Raw genomic sequence first — 23,839 nt, 5'->3', positions numbered from 1 at the left:
GGCTCCCTGAAAGCAAGGCGTGGTGACCTACTTCTCAGAAAATGAGCCACTGACAAGCCCATGGAGCACAGAGCTACTCTGACATGCATGGGGTTGTCATGACTTGGGTTAACTTAAGGGCAAGTGGTAAATTCTAGAAGCAAAGTTCCCTCAGCTCCGTGAGAGACAAGGAAGCCAGTGAGAATGGGAGTCCTCATGTGGCTTTTTTAGGTCACAGTGTTACAGAGTCAGAGATGTAACCCAGGTCTCGGGGGTCTTCTGTCTTCTGTCACTGCTTCATTGTAGGCAAGAGAAAGGTATCACATTTGATGGCCACAGCACAAAGAAAAGTACTTTTGCTGCTAGACCTTGGCCTATCCTTAGCATAGTGACAGAGTAAGCAGATGACAGACCACTCAGCGTCTGCTCATAAGCTCTGTGAAGTAGCTTCCTAGAGCCTCACACCATGCTATCAATCTGCATATCTCCAGGACACAGCAGGAACTGGAGCATAGAAGACACTCAAGAAAACATTTGTGGAATGAATGAATGAGAGAGAACTTCAAAAAGAGCCAACAAAAAGACAAGGTAACAATGTGTACAACCAAAAATTACTTGAAAACATTTTGTAAATGTGCTACAAATGACATAATTGTGGTCCAAGCAAATAAGAGTAAATGGACAATGACATCTGAGAGATAATGAAGGGCCAAGATAATCTACCTACCAGCCTTTACTAACTTTACATTCCTTCAGGGAGTCATTGAAATGACAGCTGGTAGAGACTATATGGGATTGTACCAAGTACTCAAACATCAGTGCCCTATTTCAATTCTGAACACAATAGATAGCAGATGCTATGTAGTCATCCCTCCTTGGAGCACATGAAATTCCACTGAGATTCAAAGGAAGAAGGTGAGGCCAGTGATTAATGGCAGTGGAGGGACAGTCTTGGTCTTGGGAACTGTGCCCTGGTCAGGGGAACAAATAGAGAGCAATTCTGGAGGTCAACACTGCCCAAATCACTATCTTGTCATTTGGGGGAGGGGAGGGTAAGGAATTCTTTCTTTCCATTAAATAGCTAAGCAATCTAATATTTCCAAACCTTCTGCACAGAAGATTCAACAATCATAAAAACTGACTAAGGAACAATCTCATAGTTCAGTCGTATTTTACAGACATTCGTTCTAGGCATCTGCTATTAAACGTAGAGGAAATACTCCCTAATTCAGTGAGATTCTCAGCAGTAACTGCACAGCACACCTGAAGGCTTAAAAATTGTCTTCCTCCTCTCTACTTCCCCCTTTTAAAAAAATTTTCTACTAGTTTATTTCGTTTTCTCCTCTCTAATAGGAACATATTTGAAAACTTTTACGGTTTTGTGTCATCTGCTGCTTCTATGTCCTCATTCTGTTTGAAAAGCCCTGTCCTCTAGACCACTTAGAAGTAATTGAGCTACTGCTTTAATTATATTTTCTCTTACTTTCCAAATAAAATTTAGAGTTGAAAAGATTAAACATGGAGGGTTTTGGACAACTTTTTTCTTCCTAAAGACCAGATTTTGTGACTTACTCTGGTGACCTAGTTGTAAGGAGTTATGCTGCAATCCGAAAGATAGGCAGTTCAAATCCATGGGCTGCTCCAAGGGAGAAAGATGGGCAATCTCCTCCCAGTCAATTGAAACTGCCTCTGAAAATCCACTGGAGGGGCAGCTATGGGTAGGTTCCGACTTGATGGTACACAACCCACACCACCACCACCACTCTCTGGTGAGGGAATTCTGGTGGCCTAGTGGTAAAACGCTGTGTTACAATCTCAAAGGTATATGGTTTGCATCAAACACAACACCACCACTCCCTGGTGAGGGAACGCTGGTGGCCTCGTGGTAAAACGCTATGTTGCAATCTCAAAGGTACATGGTTTGTGTCTACCAGTGCTTCAGAGGAGAAGGATGAGCAATTTCCTGCTGTGTGATTCACAGCCTCTGAAAATTCACTGGAGAGTCTGCTATGGATTGGTTCCAACTGAGAGGCACACAACAACTCATCTCCAGTGGCCTAGTGGGAAGAAATTGTACTGTCAGCCCAAAGGCAGGGAGATTGAACCCACCAGCTGCTCCGAAGGAGGAAGACAGGCAATCTCCTTGTGTGGGATTTACATCCTCTGCAAACCTATTAAAGGGTCAGCGAAGAGTCAGTTTTGACACAATTAGAATGACCGACTCATAGTCTTTGCCCACCTGGATACCTTAGAGTTGCCGGTGGATTCCAACCACCTGAAAGGTGCAGGCTTTCGATTAACAGCCCAATTCCTTGAGGACTTTGGCTACACTAACAGCCTTAGGAACCCAATGTGGCGGCAACTATCAGTTCATTGAGCTTTACTCATAATCTGAGGCGCTCTGGTGGCATAGAGCGTTACATATTAGGCTACTGATGGAAAGGTGGGTAGCTTGAATCTCCACAGGAGAAAGACAATCAGTCTCCTTCCATAGAGATTTAGTCTTGACAACCCAATGACAGGTCGCTATGAGTGAGACTTGACTCCACAGCTGTGTGTTTGGTTTCTGGGGTTTTATTCATAGATGTCAAAAGTCTAAGCATTGGTGGTGCAGCACCTAAATCCTCAGCTGTTACCAAAACATTTGTGGTTCAAATTCAGTAGCTGATCTTCATGTGGTAATCTGCCTTCTTAAAGATTTCTAACCTTAGGAGAGCTCTGGCAGCCTAGTGGCAAGAAGCTGCACTGCAATCCCAGAGGTACACGGTTTGAATCCACCAGATGCTCTGCTGGAGAAGGAGGAGCAATCTCCTGCTTTACCAGTCAGATCAGATTTGACGGTACACACACAAAATAATAAAATTTTTTTTTTAAAAAAAGATTTCTAGCCTTGAAAGACCTGCGAGGGGGGTGGGGAGAAGGGGCAGTTCTGTTCATCATGTAAGATCCTACACGTTGGAGGAAGTGCAATCAGGGTCGTCAGAGGTGAGGGTAGTGAAACTTGGTGTCACGTACTTGGGGGCATGATGTCAGGGTGTGGTCAGTCCTTGGGAAAAGACATCAAGCTGGGAAAGCTGGAGGGTCAGAGAAAGAGACAGAGGCCCTCAGCAAGATGGACTGACACAATGATCATACCAGCGGGCTCAAACGAGTCGAAGACGTCAGAGTGGGGCAGGAAGGGGCGAGATCAATGGTTCACAGGACTGCTCTGTGCGTTGTGGTCCACTGGGCAGTACGTACCAATAACAAGAACAGTTAGAATAGGCTTGACAATAGTGGACTTGGGTTTTGGCTAACTCTTAAGTCTTAAAATTTGGGACACACCAGGATGGTATTGAATCACTTCTCTTTTAAAAATGCCTCCGAAAATTTCCAGCAGCTTCCCACACAACAGTCTAGTTATCAATAACAAATTATGCCAAAACACTTACTCTAAAGTAAAATTCTTCATTCCATTTGGGGTTCAGCGTCTGGAAGAGAAAATGCCTTGTGATTACCTTTTACAGCTTTATAACATTTTCAGTACAAGCTAGGAGTCTACATGTTTGCTTAAACATTTTCTTGGTAAAATAAATAGCTAGGATATTTCCAAAATGGTCATCAAAGAAACATTTAGACAGTTATTTGACACTGTCCTACGAATAAACTGTATGGGGAAGGGCTATATTTATGAAACAGATGATTCATAAACAGAAATAAAACCATAAATTGTGTGTATCATCAGCAGGGAAAACATTACGGACCTGCAAGGGAGCTTTCACCATGCAAAGAGGGAAAACAAATCTCCTCCCAGAAATTAACAGTGATACAGCTATTCTATCAAGAAAGAAATCAACTTTGTCCACATGCCCCTACTTGTTACAAATCTGGTCTGGATACCAGTGAAGTAGGTAAGTAAAGGAGGACAGTGATCATCACTTAGATAAATGCTGACATCTGAAGAACATTTCAGGAACAATTTTAATGGTCAGATTTTTCCAACTAGGGAAAAAAATGCCCGTAATAAACCAAAATAATTTCCCTCCCCTTTTTCTGAAATAACTTGATTAAAAAATGCTTATCTACTTAGCCTTCAATCCCTTCTCTATGCATTCATCACCCGATGTCTGTTTAAATATTTATCTCCCTCAAAACACAGAAATGGGACTTTTGTCCTTAGCATGGACAAAAGATGGACTGTCATCGGTCTTCAAAATTAAGAGGAACCATCCCCCATAAAGAACCTATACAGCTCTCTGTGCATTTATGCATGTATAGTACTTTCAAATAAGCACATCTCTTAAAGAAGATATGTTAAATCAGACACGGAAAACATCCTATCTCACCAATAGCTACAGATCTTTTCTGCGGAGGGTGGTAGAACATTTATCTTTATCAACCTATTTCCTTTAACGTGACAGTTCAGAAGATACACATGCACCATTAACACAAAGCATAAAAAAACACACACCTCAAAAAACCAACCAAAATGCAGGACACACACGATCCTAAATTGGCATGAAAAATCTGAACGTTCTCCACCCACACCCCTATGCTGGATCCGCATCCTAAATAACGGGGCTCCACACTCACAGGAACGATGGAGGAGAGGATGGGGGGACAGGGTGGGCGGGAAGGGAGAGGAGCCGGGACACAGGGAGAGGCTGGGGCAGGCCTGGCTGGTCCCTTTCCTGCACAGGGCTGGGGACCTGATTCAGACAAACGCAGAAGGACAAAGCTAAGTGACAAGCGAGAGAAAGCAGCAATGGCACCAGACCACATAACAAATGAAGGACCCGCCACACCGTCACACCGTCACAAGGGGATGAGGATGAAAGGCTTTGGCAACAAGCACAGCACACAGATACTAACCAGGGGGCTGGCAGGCGGTGGCTGGCAGAGCAGCCCCGGCTCCGGAGGCACACGCTGCCTGTGGACAGGGAAGGAGGAGGGGGAGGTCCTCCCTTTGGAGGATAATACACTGACTGCTAGCTCCCAAATCACCGGCTGGGGTTTTCTGTTCCGGTTCAGCAGGCAACCAAGACCCCCGGGCTCGTCTTCCCCGCCAGGCTGGCCGCCGCCCTCACTGCTCTCGCTGAGCAGTGACAGTGCTTTAGCCCGAACAATGGGTCCGTCCTTCACAGGAATCCTCCCCGCTAATCAAAACACCGCTCCTGCTTGCAAAACAGCTCTCCGATGCCAGTCCAGTGCCAGGTGGGGACACACTGCACTCTGCTCCTCGCAGGACGGACCTGCTCAGAGATCCCAGATGTCTGACCGGCAGCAGCAGTTAGCATGTTTTTAAAGCAGCCATGCTCCCCAGGAAATGTTTACCAGACAGAAGTCTAACGACCTGACAAAACCCTCCTCCCAAATCTGGTGGTGCTGGTAGGAAGGCAATAAATTCTACAAAGGGATGCATTTAAAAAAATTTTTTAAAAACATGCATCTTCTATAGCGACTTCAAATATGGTAAACATTTACATATACCCACATACATGATCAATACATACAAGCAAGGTGCTAGATGATTAATATACAGTGAGACTAATCTTTAATGCCGTCAAGTACACAAAACCTAGAAATATAACAGGATGTAAATATACAGCTTTTGTATTAATATAGTTTGTTTTCTTTGCAAGCATTTTGCATCCTTTGATAATACTTGTTCTCAAGTTGAGGCATTCTTTTGGTGCCAACTAATTCCACCACCTCCTCCTCTTCATTAAAGATTATGTAAATATTTAAAATTTCTTGTTGAGAAATAACAGGCTGGCATAAAGAAAGTCTTACTGTTTTATTGACTACAGAAAAGAAACAAACACTGCTACTTGTAATAGGCTTATTTTTATAATTGTGTCTCTAAATTTTAAAGAACATCATTCTTATAATCATTTATCTAAAACCCAGATTAACACACCTTGGGTTAATATCGCACAAGGCTGGTTAATGGAGAATTTACAGATTTAATACCAAAAGACGGCTTACAATGAAAATATGGGCACTATTATGCTTGTAATAAAAACTTCCACAAAGTCAAAATACATTCTAATTAAGTTGGATTAAATTACGTTCTTAACCCATATAAGGAAAGACACCTACCTTTTTAATTGTTTTTGTCTGTACCAACGCAAGTTCTCTATTTTCATCTGCTACGTACAATGACAGCTTCACATACGGATCACTGAAAGGGAAAATCCCAGATTTAATAGGATCATACCTTTTATTTTAAAAACATTAGATGACAGTGCAAATACTAGTGCATGCAAATACTAGTGTATTCCAAAGTCCAGTCCACTGTCATTGAGTTGACTGTGACTTAAATCAGCTGCACAGGACGGAGCAGAACTGCTGTCTGGAGGTGCCACGGCTGTAAAATCTTTCTAACGATAGATCGCCTCACCTTTCTCCCTTGGAGCTGCAAGGAGGTTTGAACCACTGACTTTTTGGTGAGCAGCCCAATGCTCAGCTTGTAGTGCCATCAGTTCCACGTCATATAAATGACACTGAGTAACAGCATTTTTAGCGTGACAACTAAATAATATTCTCTGAAGCCAAAGCTTTTATCAGAGTGAATGATGTTTATTTAAAAAACCCAAAATTATGAATTCTGCATTATAATTTAACTAAACTGCTTAAAAATAATCCTTACAATTAATTGAATAGAGATTTATCATAGTTTCTTTTCATTCTAAACACAGACTCTGAGAAGATTGAAAGATTATTAAAAGGCACATAAAGCTTGTTCAAAATGGCGAACTAGAGCTGGCAAATATAGCTCAAGTCCAATTTTGTGTTTTGATTCTTACTGAGAAGTCTATTTTTTTTTAAAGTAGAAGTAAAACACTGATTGATCATCTAAACCAACATCTGCCATTTTAGAGATAAAATGCCCCAAAACAAAAATGAAAGCCCAAAGGGGAATAAAGATCTGCCCAAGGCACTAGGATTGTGTAAAATCTCAACTCAATTTCTGATTTCCTGACTACACGTCCCAGAATTCCTTGCACGTACTGCAATTTTTTCAATAACGATTTCTTTGCAAAATGGCACTCTTTCAACAAAGATGGGTATTGAGAGGAGTTACTTAGTGTGAGCCATGTGATAAGACTCAGACTCCACTCACACCTTCCAGCCTCAGGGGAACGAAAACTAAGTTATCGTACTGCTTCTCAGAATTAAGGTTCGTATTTCTATTTCGCATGTGAGGTCTTCAAAATCACAGAAAGGGATCCTGTGTGTTCACTCCTCAGGAAAGAATCTAATTATCCACAGTTTGATGATTTATTACTATCACTCCAACATTTAATTGTATGCCAATTTGAGATTTAGCCTTTATGTTAATGACTTTTTACTTTGGTAAAGTCAAAGATGATTTCAAAGAGCAGAGGGCTTTGATGCCTTAGCCAATAACATTATCATGAAATTCTATAAAGAGAGAAAGACAGGCTAAAATTAAGTTTGGTAGTAACAAGAATATACTCAACATCTCCAAACCAGATATTGAAGATGAATGAGAAGCACTGCTTATACATTATGTATGTTTTTGCTAAATCATCACATCTATTCTAACCACAGAGATCCTATGTACCAGGGAATGAAATATTGTCTGGTCCTCATAAAGCACTGATATGCTTGAGTCCAATGTTTCAGCCACTGAGTCAATCCAACTCATTGAGGGTCTTCCTTTTTCTCCACTGACCCTCTCCTTTTCCAAGCATTGTATCCTTCTCCGGAGACTGGACCCTAAGTAGGTGAGGTGAAGTCCAGCAACCCTGCTTCTAAGAAGCATCCTGGCCATACCTCTCCCAAGGATTTTCATTGGCCATTTGGGGGATAGAACACCAGGTCCACCTTTCTTAGTGTGGGAGCGCCACAAGAAGATGTCCATGATGTCCATCATGGGTGACCCTGCTGGTATTCGGAGTACTGACGGCATAGCATCCAGCATCACAGCAACATGGAAGCCACCACAGGGGAGTGGTGGAGACACACATGCAGATAGATACATGCATGGTGTACGTGTGTGTTTAATATCTATGAATTAATGTCTTAGTAAGACACTAAACATCTTCCAACACACACACACTCAACAGCATAATTTGCTCAGTTATACATTGTTGATAAATAGTTCTATTTGCACTCTGTTGTAGAAGAAGTCAACCCCTTGCCTATTATCCATAAATGATAAGCCGTCACTGCAGTTAAGCAGATATAGCAGGTCTCACCTAGATGTTCTGGGCCGCACAACAGAGACGGCCCTAGAGCCGACCCCCAACTAGCCTGAAAGACCTTGACCATCTTTCTATTGAGGGCATGTGGTCTGGGGACTGGATCAAGAGTCAGCTGTTCTCAGACTTTTGCAGTTAGAATCACTCACCCCAGAGCCTAAAGCCATAGGCCTGGGTTGGGGTCCCAGAAGCTGCTTATCTAACACAGGTGTAAGTAAGGTTGGTGTTTCTGGAGTTGCCCTGAGAATTGCTGTTCTTGATATATTTGAGAAGAATAAGTTTTAGCTAGTAAAATCAAGTTAATGTTCTATTCCTGCCACCAAGTTATTGCTAAAAAAAAGCTCAAAGCCTGGTATCTCCAAGGCACTGTGGTGGACACACACACAGAGTATGGACCACCACGTACTCACCACAAACCATCTCTGGTGTTTATGTCCCTCAGTTATCAAGACTGCTCCCTGTCACATAACCACAACAAGAGAGCTAAGAATTCCCTTGAATTGAACCTCCCCATTCTCCTACCGCTTATTTATTTAGCCTGAGCAGTTAACAATACTAAAGGGATACTAGGGGGTGAGGGAGGAGCTCCCAAACCGGGACACACTGTCTTCCAGCTGAAATGAGGAAGCATGGCTGTGTGCACCTGGGCAGGCACCAGGGTGTTTATAAAAGACAAGGTTCAAGACACTTCCTGGAAGAGCACTCTGGCTCAAGACGGAAGAGGCCAAGGTGCAGAGGGCTGGTCCACCAACAGGAGGGAGCTGCGCCAGAGGGGATCAGTTAGAGGGACCGACTAGGGGGCGCCAGACACAAGGCACCCAGAATGGTGCTGGACGCCTCCCTCTCTGCTAGTATGGTTTCACTGTTGTCAGGTCAGAACTGATGCATGGCTGACCCTCTAGCAAGTTTTCAGAGGCTGTCAACCACACAGGAGGAGTTTGCCCACCTTTTTCCCACATGACAACCAGAGGATTCAAACCGCCTGCCTCTGGGTTGGCAGCACAATTCCTTGCCCACTAGGCAACCAGGGTTCGCTGCTAATATAACAGTGCCATTCACATCAAGCATATCCTGGACACCAGCGATATAGCAGGGATGCTGTGTGAAGCAGACATTCATGCCAGGAGGCCAGAGGGAAGAATGGGGCAGAGGGGAGAGAGGGGACACATTTACATATCTCAGCAAAAATCATAAATGGACATTTATGAATGGCACTCCTTAGTGGGCCAAGTGGGGATGGAAGCATTCCCCCCCCCCCCCCAAGCTAGTGAATGATGAAGGAAATGACCAAGACAAGAGGTGAGGCAGCAAGAACCAATCAGGAAAATGGCAGGAAGATGCTACAGCAGCCTGAACCATGAGCCAGGCCAGAATACTAATCCCAATCCCACCTCCACTAACACAGCCTGTCCCAGGAGCCGGGACAGCACATCAATTCCACCTCCACCTCCACCATCACTAGTACCACCTGTACCACGGGAGCCAGGCCAGAACATAAGTCATACCTCCACCTCCACCTCCACCAATACCAGTGACCAATATCATCTCTACCACTAATATCCCTCACACCCACACCACCACAATGATCCAGTTCAGAATACAAATACCACCACCACTTCAACCATCCAGTACCATCTCCACGTCCACCACCACTACCAATACAACCTCTACTACAGGGAGTCAGGCCAGAACAGCAATACTAAGCCCACCCCCACCTCTAATACATTCTCACCACTGACACCAACCCCACCTGTAATACCACCTCTATCCATAACACCACCCTTACCCTTTAACACTACCCTTACCCCCACACCTACTCTATGCCTGCCACCAGCCCTATCCCCACTCCTAACCCCACCCCCACCCCCACCCCATAAGCCAGGCCAGCATATCAGGACCACCTGAAAGACCAGCACCAGAATCACCACCCCAGGCAACCAACCGTGCCATCCATCCCTCGCTGTGCACTAGACACCCACAGGCGGTTATCACATCTGATGCTCACCCCAGCCTCAAGCAGAGGACACATTTCAGATAGCCTGCGGCTAACGGCAGATGGAGGGGGTGGGGACAGAAGGCGGATTCTCCCTTCAGGGGGAGGCATGGGCTTGATTTCTGGTCAGTACACCACATGCTCTGATACAGGCCATGGTCTTTGCAATCACTTGTTATGCATCAGAGAGCTGGACAGAAGGAGAATTGACGCCTTTGAGCTGTGGTGCTGGAGAAGAGTATTGAATGTACCCTGGACTGCCAAGAAAACAGATTCATCCTAGAGAGGGTTAAACCAGGCTACTCCTTGGAGGCAAGGATTCTGGGGCTTCGCCTGACATACTTTGGACATGTTGCAAGGAGAGACAGACAGGTCTTTGGAGAGGGACATCATGCTGGGTAGAGTAGAGGGACAGCGCAGGAGGGGAAGACCCTCTATGAGGTGGATTGATTCAGTGACTGGGGTAATCGGGATGGGTGTGTCAGAGGCAGTGCGATTGGCACAGGATAGAGCAGGGTTTAGGGCTGTTGTACATAGGGTCGTTATGAGTCGCAAAGACTCGATGGCACATAACACTACCACCACCATGTGCAGCTGGAGCTGGCCCTCATCTCTTAGTGTGTGAGCTGTTACCACGTGGAATCTGTTTCAGTGGGGCTTCCAGGCTAAGGAGGACTACAGGACAAGGCCAGGTGACCTCCTTCAGAAATTCAGCCACGGAAACCTGTATGGGTCACACCTGTCCAATCCGCAGCCATTCCTGGAGCAGGGCAGGACTGGGCAGCGCTCTGTCTCCTGTGCATGGTCTTTCGGAGGCACAAGATGCCTCCCTGGCAGTCACCCGAACAAGAGATGGGACCCAGCGCGCTTGTTCAAGAATCCGACTCTGACAGAGCAAGATGGGCGGGATTTCCAAGGGTCCTAGAGTTCTTCCAACTCGGAACAAAATATGTCATTACTACTCTCGTGACCTACATTTTACCTTTGCAGCGGTAGTGCCTACAGGAGAAACAAGCAAATTAGGGTAACACCTAGGGCAAGGTGTCTCCCTTTGAGGAAAGCCACACCTGGAGACCTTATCTGCCTCCCAGCCTCTGAACACCAGCCCTGAGTCTGGACAAGCTGCTTTATCACGCTGGGCTTCCATTTTCTTATGTTCAAAATAAAGGAGCGGGACTCCATCTGTGTATTTCAGACTGCATTTCCTACCCGGCCTCCAATCTGAAGAACTATCTCAGGGCACCTGGGGGCTGCTATTTCCAGCCTCATCGGTCATAACCACTGAGCCTCCATGTTAGAATGCTTTCAGATAGGATTCTAGAACTTTTTATTTTAACAAAGATTTGAAAGTCACCTGACCACCTGACCTGGTCTACTAATTAGAGTGATCTGAATCTCAAGGCAAATAAGTACTTATTTGTTTGGTTAATGTTCATAACAACAACAGCCAATCCAACCCATAGCTGACCCTCAGGCAGGTTTTCAGAGGCAGTTAATTGTGTTCATAATAACAATGACTGAGCCTTCCCTAAGCAAACAGGTAATGATTTCCTAATGATACTGCAGGAAGGAGGAGTAAGACCCAATTGCTTCCAAGTTTTGGGTTTGAGAAACCAGTCTTGATCCCATACATTTTACTATTTTATAACCATCTGATCTACAAGGCAGCAAATCTATCACCTGAACAATAACCAAAATAAAAGAGAGAGTGTGTATATGTACACATACGCAGACATGCAGACATATGTGCGTGCACACACAGGAGTGGCCCGAAGGACAATAAACCTCAGCCTGTTTCCAAACATCACGTGTTGTTTTAACTCTGTTGGCCTTCCTCTCTGAACAGGCAGGAGTGTTTGCTCTGTAGGAGGGATTACTGGAAGGATACGGTTCCAGCCTCAGTGCACTGAGTCACATGCCGACAGAGACCACAGCTCTGGAAGAATCCCTTGCTTCTCACATCCTCATCACATTCCATTCCTAAGCTACTAAGGGTTGGCTGAGTCTTGGACTAAAACACTCTCTCCTTTCAGAAAAGTCATTCTGTCTTGGCAATATACCCGGATTTTCTGCCTCCGATTATGGTTAGCTGTATACATACTTAGGGAGTTCTGGTGGCCTTGTGGGTAAGAAGCTGTACTGCTAACACAAAGACAGGCAGTTTGACTCTACAAGTTGCTCCAATGGACAAAGATGGGCATTCTCCTCCCATGTAATTTACAGCCCCTGAGAACTAGCTGGAAGGTCAGCTATGGTAGCTAACAACTACTTGTTATGGTAACATAATAACAGATGACAACCTCTACCAAACCATCAGAAAGTTTAGAAGAGAGACACGAGAAAATTACTTTTAGGAGGAACAGAACAGAGAAGAGCTATTTGCTTTCCACATTCTTCTGTTCTGGTGGAATGCATATGTATGTACAGATTTTTTAACCTTTAATACCATGGACTGCTAGGGGAACAAACAGGTTTGTCCTGGAGAGGGTGAAGCCAGACTGCTCCTAGGAGTCAAGAGTTCTGAAGCTTCGTCTGACATACTTTGGACATGTTGCAAGGAGGGACTGGTCCTTGGAGAGGGACATCATGTTTGGGAGAGCGGACGGATGGAGCAGGAGAGGAAGACCCTCGATGAGATGGATTGATTCAGTGATTGGGATGGTGGGAATGAGTGTGTTGGAGATGGCGAGGTTGGTAGAGGACAGAGCAGCATTTAGGGATCCTGTACATAGAGTCACTATGAGTCACAAGTGACTCGATGGCACATAACAACAACAACAATAACAACTGCTTTTATAATAAAAAGTAAAACTCAAAGGTGCAGAGGGGAAGGGGCAGGTGGCCACTCAGACCTCTTCTGTGGTGCCCTGATGCCCTGAACCACTTCCACCGAGGACTCCGATCTCAGGGTCCCACTATGTGGGTGGTGGTCACCTAACCACTCTGAGTCCCAGACTGTGCACCAACAAATCAAGACTGTCCAGACAGCATCCTGTACCACCGCCAGCACCCAGCACAGTGTCAAGCACACAGGAAAAGCACCCACAAAAGACAACCACCTAGTTGCTGTTCTGTTCTCTCCTTCGTCAAGAGTTTTGAGGCTCTCTGTTGCTCCTTGAGACCCTCAACTTCTGCTGCCTTTGTTAATCTGATTTGACACGGACTACCCTTAGGCAGCTCTGGTGACCTAGTGGTAAGGAGCTGTACTGCTAACGTGAAGGACCATGGCTCGAATCCATCAGCTGCTCCACAGTAAAAAAGATGGGCAATCTCCTCTTATTCAATTTACTGCCTCCGAAAACCCACTGGAGGGCCAACTATGGGTTGGTTATGACTCAACAATATACAGCAACAACGATAATAATAACCCAGTAAGTAGCCTAGTGGTAAGAAATCGGGCTGCCAACCAAAAAATTGTTACTGTGTACCAATGCATCAGAACCGACCTACAGTAGATTTTCAGTGGCAGTTAATTAGATAGGAAGAGACTGTCTATCTCTTTCTCCTTCAAAGCAGCTGGTGGATTCAAACCATCTACCTTTTATCTTAGATTAAGTTCTCAACATCTTTTGTGGCTGCTGCCACCACGACAATCATTGTTTCCTTTACAGAGAAGATACACGCTCATCAGCCGATCTTTCATGACATGATCTAGTGAGGTGAGCTGGAAGGCTACTGTGTCAAAGAACAAGAATTATCTAAACATAGAGGCAGTGAGAATGGGAGGAGAAATGAGAACTGGGAGCCTGCTGGAAGGTAGGCTTAGAAGCAGCTAGCTACGGCAGGAAGGGAGGGCACACAGGAGCAGTCCTTGTCATGGTTCATGAGTGCTGTGGAAGCCAAGCTCAGCTTATGACTCTGTCTTGGTGGTGGGCGGTTGTTAGTGGGGTGAGGAGGCCAGTTAAAGTTGGTTTGTCTGCAAACCGAAAGACTGCAAGTTCAATCCAACAAGAAGGCAACTAGGAAGAAAGATCTGGTGAAACACTTCAGAAAAATGTGGCATGGAAACCTCACGAACACAGGGCTACTCTAACGCACATGGGATCCATGTGTCAGCGTCAACTGTAGGGCAACCAGGACGGATTTCTAGTTGGGATCCTTTTGACAGGGTTCTCCTTGACCACTAGACACCACGTAACGGCCTTGGACTGTTGGGTCCCATGTTGGAAGGAAACATTTGTCCGTAAGGGCACATCAAACGTGACGATGAGCTGAGCAGTCTGGTTAGAGAATTTTGCTTCTTATTTCAGCCAGAAGTTAGAAAGTTAGTTTGGCCTCCAAATCCACATGTCTACAGTTGATAAAAACCACAGAATGTACCTGAAGGATGATGATTTTTCACCACAGAAAAACCAGCTGACAGATCCAAGTTCTGGATGCACCCACAAAACATTCATCTGCATCCAGTTTCATTTTGTAGGGGGAAAACCAGAAAAGTGATCCAGTCTTGGGCATATTATGGTTATTGTGGTTGTTAAGTGCTGTCAAGTCAACTACGACTCATATCGACCCTATGAACCAAGAGATCTGGGCCCGGTCCTATCCTGCATCATCCTCACCATCTCTGACTTAATTAAGCCCACTATTACACTCACTATGTTTGTATTTATTGGAGGTCTTCCATTCCTTCACTGACCCTCCACCCTTCCAAACACGATGCCCTTTTTTAAGGACTAGCCAAAGTTTCACTATTGTTGCCTCCAAGGAGTATCGTGGGTGCACCTTAAAACATGACAGGAAATTCATGGCTGGAACACAGAATGTGTGAGCTGGGATCAAATCAGATCCTTCTAATATCCTTCAGAGGTCTACCAGAGGCTGAGATACTCAGCAAAAGTACAGAAGGCCCTGTTCTCTGGAGATGTCACCACATACGCTTGGTCAAAAATCCATTCTGGTTTTCAAAACGTAAAAGAAGGCAGCTTTTTGATTGCTGTCTCATTTCCCAGTATGAAACGTGGTGCTGGGAATTCTATCTCCCCTTCCTAGGATGTCTGCCCCAATTATCCCCAATTGAGAAGTTGGGTAGCATAACCCCAAGTCGGTGTTGATCTCAAAACGGGCTTGTAAAATCTGGAGATTGACAGTGTTCTCTTATCAAGCTTCAGCACCTTAAGAAAATAGAAAAAACAAACAACCAACCAAACCACCATGAGAAGGTGAGACCATTTCTCACAGAGTTTAATATTAACACTAAGACTTCGTGAGCTTATCTGTTGTTCCACTTGTGGGGACGTATTCAACTGAAACAGCTAATCATGGCTAGGAGTAACAAGGAAAACCTTGACCATCTCCATGGAATCTCTGAACTGCTCTATGACCAACAGGAATGTATAAAGGCTACGCTTGCTATACTTTGATTTTTTTTTTTTATCATAAGCCTTTGCTGAGATCTATACACTTAAGATCTCAGCAAATCTTAAATTGGTATCAATGGGATACCAATTGACTTATTTCAATTAACAGATGCAGCCCTGGATGTTGTCACCTGTCCATACTAGGAAATTTGGAGGACAGACATCTGGCCAATGGATTGGAAGAGATCCATATTTGTTCCCATTCCCAAGAGAGGTGACCCAACTTAATGTGATAACTATCGAACAGTATCATTACTACCATATGGACACAAAATAATGCCGAAGATCATTCAAAAATGGCTGGAACAGTACCTACATAGGAAACTGGAAGGAGTTCAAGCAGGATTTAGAAGAGGCTGTGACACCAGGGATATCACTGCTGATGTCAGATGGATCCTAGCTGAAAGTAAAGAATATCAGAAGAATGTCTATTTGTGCTTTGTTGACTGTGTAAAGGCATGTGACTGAGTGGATCATAACAAGTTATGGCTAATGTGGAGAAGAACGGGAATCCCAGAGCACTTAATTATGCTCAAGCAAAACCTATACCTATACCTAGATCAGGAGGCTGTTGTGTGAACAGAGTAAGGGAACACTATATGGTTTAAATTAAGAAGAGAGTGTGTCAGGGTTGTATACTCTTTCCAAACCTATTTAATCTGTATGCTGAACAATTATTCAAGAAGAGGACTCTATAAAGAGGAATGGGGCATCAGATTTGGAGGGAGACTAATCAATAACCTGTGTTATGCAGATTATAGCACTTTGTTTGCAGAAAGTGAGGAAGACTTGAAGCACCTGTGGCAGAAGATTGCCTCTGCCTGGCAAACCATTCAACGTAGATTATCTTCAGGCTGCAGTAGGTCAACATGGCACCACCTTATCTATCAGCTATAAAAATGTATCCTGGGGTATTTTGATAGTAGAAGGACAATTGTATTTTAAGCCATGCTTCCTGAAGACACCCTATAATCATAAACTGAAGGAAGCAGTATTTCTTCCTTTATTATAATGTTGCTGACTACAGTACAGGACAACCTGTAAAAAAGCCTTATTATCCACATCATTGTATGGTGGTTTTCTCTGCGTTAGGGAAATAAATGCATTTGTAACCATGTAATACTCAAGTGATTAGTGGATAGAGCATACTACACAGCACCACAAATCAAACTTATTCTGACTTCTTTGTTTATCTCACAAAGAAATTTAGCTAACTTGGAGAAATTTTCACTGAAAAAAATGTTTTTTGCTGAAAGTTTCCTTGTCTTTTTTAAAAAAATGTTTATTTACTATTATAATCACTGTTATATAAATTAGATAGCACCATTATAGAAATAACACTTATAAAACAATGAGGGGGGAAAAAACCCTTTTCATTATAGAAATAACACTTATAAAACAATGAGGGGGGAAAAAACCCTTTTAAAAGTACGAGCTAAGACATAAACACGAGTACACACAACAATAATAAGATTAGCCTTTTAATCTAACAAGCTGTCAAAGATGTAAAAATGCTAGTGCTTTCTAAAAAAAGGAGTCTAAAATGATGGCTACACAGTGCAGTGGACTTGAGGGGAGGGATCGCATAGCAATGAAATAGTTTTTCTTTTACTTATCAAGGAGAAAAGTGAATTGGGGGTAGTTGGTGGGCAGGGAGAAAAGTACAACAATGAATGACTGGAAACCCTAAGTATCTGCAAACTTTCATTAAAATTAACTTAAAAAAAGGCTTTTGGACCCTCGGGGTGGGGGGTGGAGGGGAAGTAGATATTTTAAAGACAAAGTATTACAAGTTTTCTGGAAAGTAATAGGAAGTGGACAGCAAGAATATGCAAATAACTGGTGCCCTTCATTCCCTGAATGTGTTTCTAAGGATTAAATCCAAAGAAATAATCAGTGTTGGAGGCAACTATTTATCTGCAAAAGATACTTATTATGGCTTCATAAATAATGATAAAAAATTAGGAGCAATTTGCAAATTTAGAAGCAGTACAATAGGAAAACTGTTAAATAAATTATGGTATAATCATGTGCTAGTATTTTATTCTGCCACTAGAACCATGCTTTCAAAGAACATTTAAAATTCGAGAAAATACTCATGGTGTAACATTAAGAATAGGCAGGATACAGAAATGTGACTAAAAATAATATAAAAGAGCAACTGGAAAAACACAGTTAAATTATGGTTTTATTCTGAAGATAACTTTATAAACCATGTTTATTTTATAAATTTTTGACTGTGAAAACATCCCACTTTTATGAGTACAAAAAAGTTATGAAAATATCAATAACAGTTATACATAACCTTCAGCTATAACTTGTGCTTCAATGAGCCACTGAACCCTTGCATTTCCTGTGCAGTCTACAGCTCAGTAACAAAAGGGCCTCAAATGTATTGTTCAACTCAGAAAATTGCCTTAAATGGATAACTGCTCAAGATTTTTGAAAGACTATGCTTACATGTTTCAGCCCTTAAAATTTACTGAAAAGCAAGAAACATACTTTGAAAGGTAGGATTTGTTATCAATACTGGCAATGAGCCACTTATTCTTAAGATAAGTATGGCCTTTCAAATGATACAAAGCGCTCTGGTTGTGTACTTTGTAAGATACCAGGCTGCTATCTCAAAGGTCAGCAGTTTGATTCCACAGCCGTGCCAATGGAGAAAGATAAGGAATCTTCTCCCATCAGAAATCTGAAGGAAGGTCAGTGTTAATAGCTGGGATGGGTCTGGGTTTGGATTTCAACAAACACATGAATGCATCAGGTCAACCAAATGCATTATGCTGGTGCTCAGCAGATTAAAAAACCCAGAAGTTTTATGATTTGGGCATCTTCTAGGGAGATCTGGTGGCCTAGAGGAAAGAAGCTGTACTGCAATCCCAAAAGTATGCAGTTCGAACCAACCAGCTGCTCTGCGGGAAGAGGATGGACAATCTCTTCCTGTGCTACTAACTACCTCTGAAAACCCGCTGGAGGGTCAGCTACGGGTCAGTTCTGACTTGACGTCACACAACAACAGCACCTTCTATGAAACAGCTGAAAAATTAGATATTTGAATACTTCAGTTAGGAAGGTTTCATTGTTTGGAGCACTAGTGGTTTGCTGCCACCTTAAAGCCTTTCCAATCATCCAAATCCAGAAAATTCTACTCAAGACCAACCTCTTTGTGTCCTCTGCCACATCCAGTCAGTCAGTAGGGATCCCAATCTTGTGACACCAGTGAGATCTGGGAGCCGGGCCTTATTGCACGAACATGCATCTCTAGCGTGAATAAAGTATCTCTAATATACACGTAATTGCTGTTGTTGTGAAGCACAGAGTTGGAATCAACCCACAGCTAACCCTCTGGTGGGTTTTTGAAGGTAGTTAACCGCATGGGAAGAGATTGTCCATCCTTCTCCCAAAGAGCGGCTGGTGGCTTCGAACTGCATGCCTTCAGGATTGCAGCACACCTTCTTAAATCTATGTAGTATTTTGTGGAACAGTGGTTAAATGCTCAGTTGTTAATCCAAAGGTTGGCAGTTTGAACCCAGCAGTACCCAGCGAGACTGTTGTTTGTTGTTGTTATGTGCCGTCGAGTCGTTTGCGACTCATAGCGACCCTATGCACAACAGCCCTAAACCCCGCTCTGTCCTGCGCCAACCGCACTGTCTCTGACACACCCATCCCGATTACCCCAGTCACCGAATCAATCCATCTCATAGAGGGTCTTCCCCTCCTGCGCTGTCCCTCCACCCTCCCAAGCATGATGTCCCTCTCCAAGGACCCGTCCCTCCTGGCAACATGTCCAAAGTATGTCAGACGAAGCCCCAGAATCCTTGCCTCCAAGGAGTAGCTTGGTTTAATCCTCTCTACGATGAATCTGTTTGTTTTCTTGGCAGTCCATGGTACATTCAGTACTCTTCTCCAGCACCACAGCTCAAAGGCATCAACTCTCCTTCTGTCCTCTCTAGTCATTGTCCAACTCTCTGACGAATAACAAGCGAGACTACACTTGGCAATTGGCTTCCATACATTGTTATTCTATGTACAGTCATATCCAACTTAAAGTGGACCTAGTGAATATTCCATAGGATTTTCCTAGGCTGTGATCATTATGTGAGCTGATTCATGAGCTTTCTCCTCAGCCTAGAAAATCCTAAGGGGATGTTCTGCCCTTTGCCTTACAAAGCTGCTATGAGTCTGACTCGGCTTAACACAACAACATCATGATTATGATCTATGCAAACATCCAAATGATGGAAACAGGAAACACCTGGAGCAGATGGGAAGAGTTATCCCCGTGTGGGGTCCTGAGATCAGTGTTGGGAATGAGGATGTGGAGGGGCAGAAGGAGGGAAAATCAACTTGGTCTGCAAACTCCTTGAATCACAATACTAAGTGAACAGCAGAAACAGAAACTTTACATACAGCCTTAAAGTCCAACCAAAGAAAAACTGAGTTGTACTATGTGAAATTTACAAATATGCATGTGCACACAGGAGGCTGTGCTGTTGTGATGGATTGACAGTAACTCTTCCAATGCCTCAGGAAGATGGTGTGGAGGTGTGGATGGTGCAGGACTAGGAAAGGTCTTGTTCCATTGTACATACAGACACTGAGTTGAAATAAACTCAATGGGACTCAACAGCAACATTAAGATATTACTAAAAACCAACCAGAACTGGCATTGTGTGATATTCTTTATCTTTACCATTCTCCTCCCTCTTCCCCTAATAAGCCCCACAAACTGTGAGTAAAGTAAAAAAAAAAAAAAGAAGGATATTACTAAAAACCTTGACATAGTTCTTGTGCTTTGATTGAAAGGTTAAAAAAAACAAAAACACGTATTATTATGGGCATGAAAGCAAATGGAGCAACAGCTTACGTTGCTGGTGTCGTTAGGTGCTGTTGAGTCAACAACCACTCACAGAGAGACCCTATGAACAACCTTTCCCTAGGCTGTACCATCCTCACCATCTCTGATATCCTTGAGCCCGTTGTTACAGTCACAGTGGCAAACCATCTTGCTGAGAGTCTTCCTCTCTTTTTCTGACCAAGAGAGTACGTTACTGCATCGATGAGACCATAAGTCTGATTTATTTTTCTTTATTTTTCTATGGTTCATTTCCAAGTTAGATAAATGTGCCACTAATTCTTTTTCCTGGAAGTGCAGACACAGCAATCTCAGAGGCAAGGAGGGGTAGATGTCATCTCTCATACCTGAAGCATATTACTGGAGGGACCAGCCCCTGGAGAAAGAAATCATGTTTGGTACAGGGTCTGAGAATAGGCAGAGAACCCTGGACAAGATGGGCTGACACAGTGGCTGAAACAGTGGGCTCAGACTTGGCAACAACTGTGGAGAGGCACAGGACGGGGCGGAGTTTTGTTCTGTTGTTCAAAGTGTTGCTATGAGTCTGAACCAGCTCCTTGGTACCTAACAACAACAAATGTCACCAGGATGCTGGGCTTGAAAGGCGATGCAGCCTGTCACCATGGCAACCACTCCACTGGTCTAACCCTGGAATTGACCCCAAGTAAATGGTGGCAACGAAACAATTCAAGTAAAAAATCTATGCATGCCAATAAAGGAGTGGGAGGGGCTTGCGGGAAGAACAGTAACAATTCTGACAGTAAGCTTTGACTTACTCACCACCTTGTTTTTAAACTAACAGAGCAAAGAAACGTCAAAGAGCCTTTAGCAAAAGACATATAAAAACCATACTGAGGGGAGAAAGGAATGCCCTAATTTTTTTGCAATATCCACAATGAATTTGCCACTGGTAGAATGTCTTTCATCACAGGGAAACAATATGCATTTCTTCATGAGGTACCAGCTATAAGCCAATAAAATAATGCTTAATTACCTAGTCAGCTCAAATTATTCCTTCATTATTCCTGCAGGGGGTTCTAAACATCCACTCTGTCAAAGGCTTCAAGTGCTGTCCCCACACATCCATTTGAGAGAAGGTGATTAAAATCTGTGCACTTGGGAGAGAAACTTCTGGTTTTCTAAACGGATTTGATGTAACTTTGCATAAGCAAATACCTTAATACAGCAGTTCTTGGATGGAACAAATGGTTAAGTGGTGGATTGCTAACTCAATGCTTGGCAGTTCAAATCTATTCAACAACGTCTTGAAAGTAAGTCCCGGGGATCTGTTTCTGAAAGATGATAACCCCTCTAACCTCTCCGGAGTAGCTTGACTCTACACAGGAGTCACCATAAGGCAGAACTGACTCATCAACAATCTCTGTTACGTCAGGAATGCACCAGCACAAATGTTTACCCACATGCTGTAGGCTCATGCAGTACAATTATTTAACAACCTGCAAACCATTTAGTACATTCAGGGAGGCCTATGGCTGCCAGAGACCTCTCCAAATCAATGAGGAGCAATGACGTCAGTTTGAAGACTAAGGTGCACCTGATCCAGGCATTTGACAGCTGGACAATGAAATAAGGATGACAGAAGAATGGATGCTTTTGAGTTGTGGTTGAGAAGAGTACAGAATATACCATGCCTGCCAAAAGACATGTCTTGGAGAAAGAGCAGCCAGAATGCTCCCTGGAAGCAAGAAGGACAAAGCTTCCTGTCACATACTTCAGGCATGTGGCTTAGGTGAGGCTATTTGATGGAAAGAGATATCATGTTTGGGAAGGTGAAGGGTCAATAAAAGAAAGGAAGATCCTGGATGAGATGGATTGGTACAGTGGCTGTAGTAACGGACTTAAGTGTGTGAGGACAGAGCAGGATAGGGCAGGGTTCAGATCTATTGTTCATAGGGTCGCTATGAATCATACTTGACAGCACCTAGTGGCAACAACAACTTGCTAGTGTCAGGAGTCCTGGTGGTATAGTGTGTTACCTGTCAGACTACTAACAAAGTTCACTGGTTCGAATGTACTAGCTGGTCCAAGGGAGAAAAACAATGAGATCACCCCCGATAAAGATTTTATTTTCAGTAACCTGATAAAAGCCTGCAGTGAGTTGGAAGAAACTAGAAAGCCTTTGAATTTATTTCGTTACTCCCTGGTGATAAGAAGCTGCACCACAATCCCAAAGGCATGCAGTTCGAATCCACCAGTTGTTCCATGAGAGAAGGATGGGACATCTACTCCTCTGCAATTTCTTCACTTTGAAAACCCACTGGAGGGTCAGGATCTGACTCAACAATGCACAATAAGAAGCAAATCTGAAGGGAGCTGCAGTTCAAATCCACCAGTCACTTCTAAGGAGACAGGTGGACAATCCCCTCTCACGCAGGAAAAAGGTGGACAATCCCCTCTCACACAGGAGAAAGGTGGACAATCTCCCCTCACATAGGAGAAAGGTGGAGAATCTCCTCTCACACAGGAGAAAGGTGGACAATCCCCTCTCATGCAGGAGAAAGGTGGACAATCTCCTCTCACGCAGGAGAAAGGTGGACAATCTCCTCTCACGCAGGAGGAAAGGTGGACATTCTCCTCTCATGCAGGAGAAAGGTGGACAATCTCCTCTCACACAGGAGAAAGGTGGAGAATCTCCTTGGAAACTCAAAGCAATCAGTTTCCAACTCAGTTGTGAGCTGGTTCCAACTTATTGGCAATGACTATTGGGTTTTTCAAAACACAACAGAAAATACAATAAATAGCTCATTTAGAGATATAGGAGTTTTATAGAGAGCTTAAAAAAAATAGAGTGTTCAGATCAGAAAATGGAACAACAACTTCAACGTCACCTCACGGTGTTTTACTTCTTAATATACCATAAACATTATGGCACCCTCCAGCTTAATGGGAACATTATGCCACCTATAATGACATATATCAGTAAGGCTGAGCTGTCATATGAGAGTTCAGAGACCAGTCTTATTACTTCCTCCAACTCTGCCTGAGTAACAGTGACCAGTCATCTTGAGGACAGCTCAGGACTAGCACAGAACTGCTGGGCAACACCCCCAAACCTGAGCTCACTCATTTAATGACTCGGGAAAATTATAGGCACAGGACTGGATCTGCTAACACGGAAGCCACCGAGAGCTCAGGTCAACTTTACCTACATTTTAAATATTCCTTAAAAATCTAGATGAATACAAATCTACATAAGGAATCATTTTCCACCACAATTTCAGACAGGAGTCCATAAACAATAAAATGTTTCCCCAAACGCACATTCAAAACACTTTATCATTGTTGCTTAAGAGTATTTAGTCTTCGTCAATACATTATCTGTATTCACTTGATTCATTAAAGAGTCTCAGGAGAATGGCAAATAAATAATAAATTCATACTGGCAACATAGATGCAGACACAGTATTATATATAGTATAAT

General features: G+C 43.5%; 1 protein-coding gene across 3 annotated transcripts in view; it reads right to left on the bottom strand.

The window, feature by feature from the left end:
* Nucleotides 1–23,839, bottom strand: part of NEDD4L (neural precursor cell expressed, developmentally down-regulated 4-like, E3 ubiquitin protein ligase) — a 280,431-nt gene that overhangs the window by 174,774 nt on the left and 81,818 nt on the right. For all 3 annotated transcript variants that reach the window (XM_006891744.1, XM_006891745.1, XM_006891746.1), the window contains exons 2-3: nucleotides 6,061–6,142; nucleotides 3,411–3,449 (exon numbers count right to left, since the gene is read on the bottom strand). The gene's annotated coding sequence lies outside the window, so the exon portion shown is untranslated. The remainder of the gene's footprint in view (nucleotides 1–3,410; nucleotides 3,450–6,060; nucleotides 6,143–23,839) is intronic.

Source organism: Elephantulus edwardii, unplaced genomic scaffold (assembly GCF_000299155.1).
Source record: "Elephantulus edwardii isolate Elephantulus edwardi_28Jun2011 unplaced genomic scaffold, EleEdw1.0 scaffold00103, whole genome shotgun sequence".
NCBI lineage: Eukaryota > Metazoa > Chordata > Mammalia > Macroscelidea > Macroscelididae > Elephantulus > Elephantulus edwardii.
The sequence above is the reverse complement of the archived record's forward strand: the minus strand, read 5'-3'. Positions and strand labels throughout refer to the sequence as shown.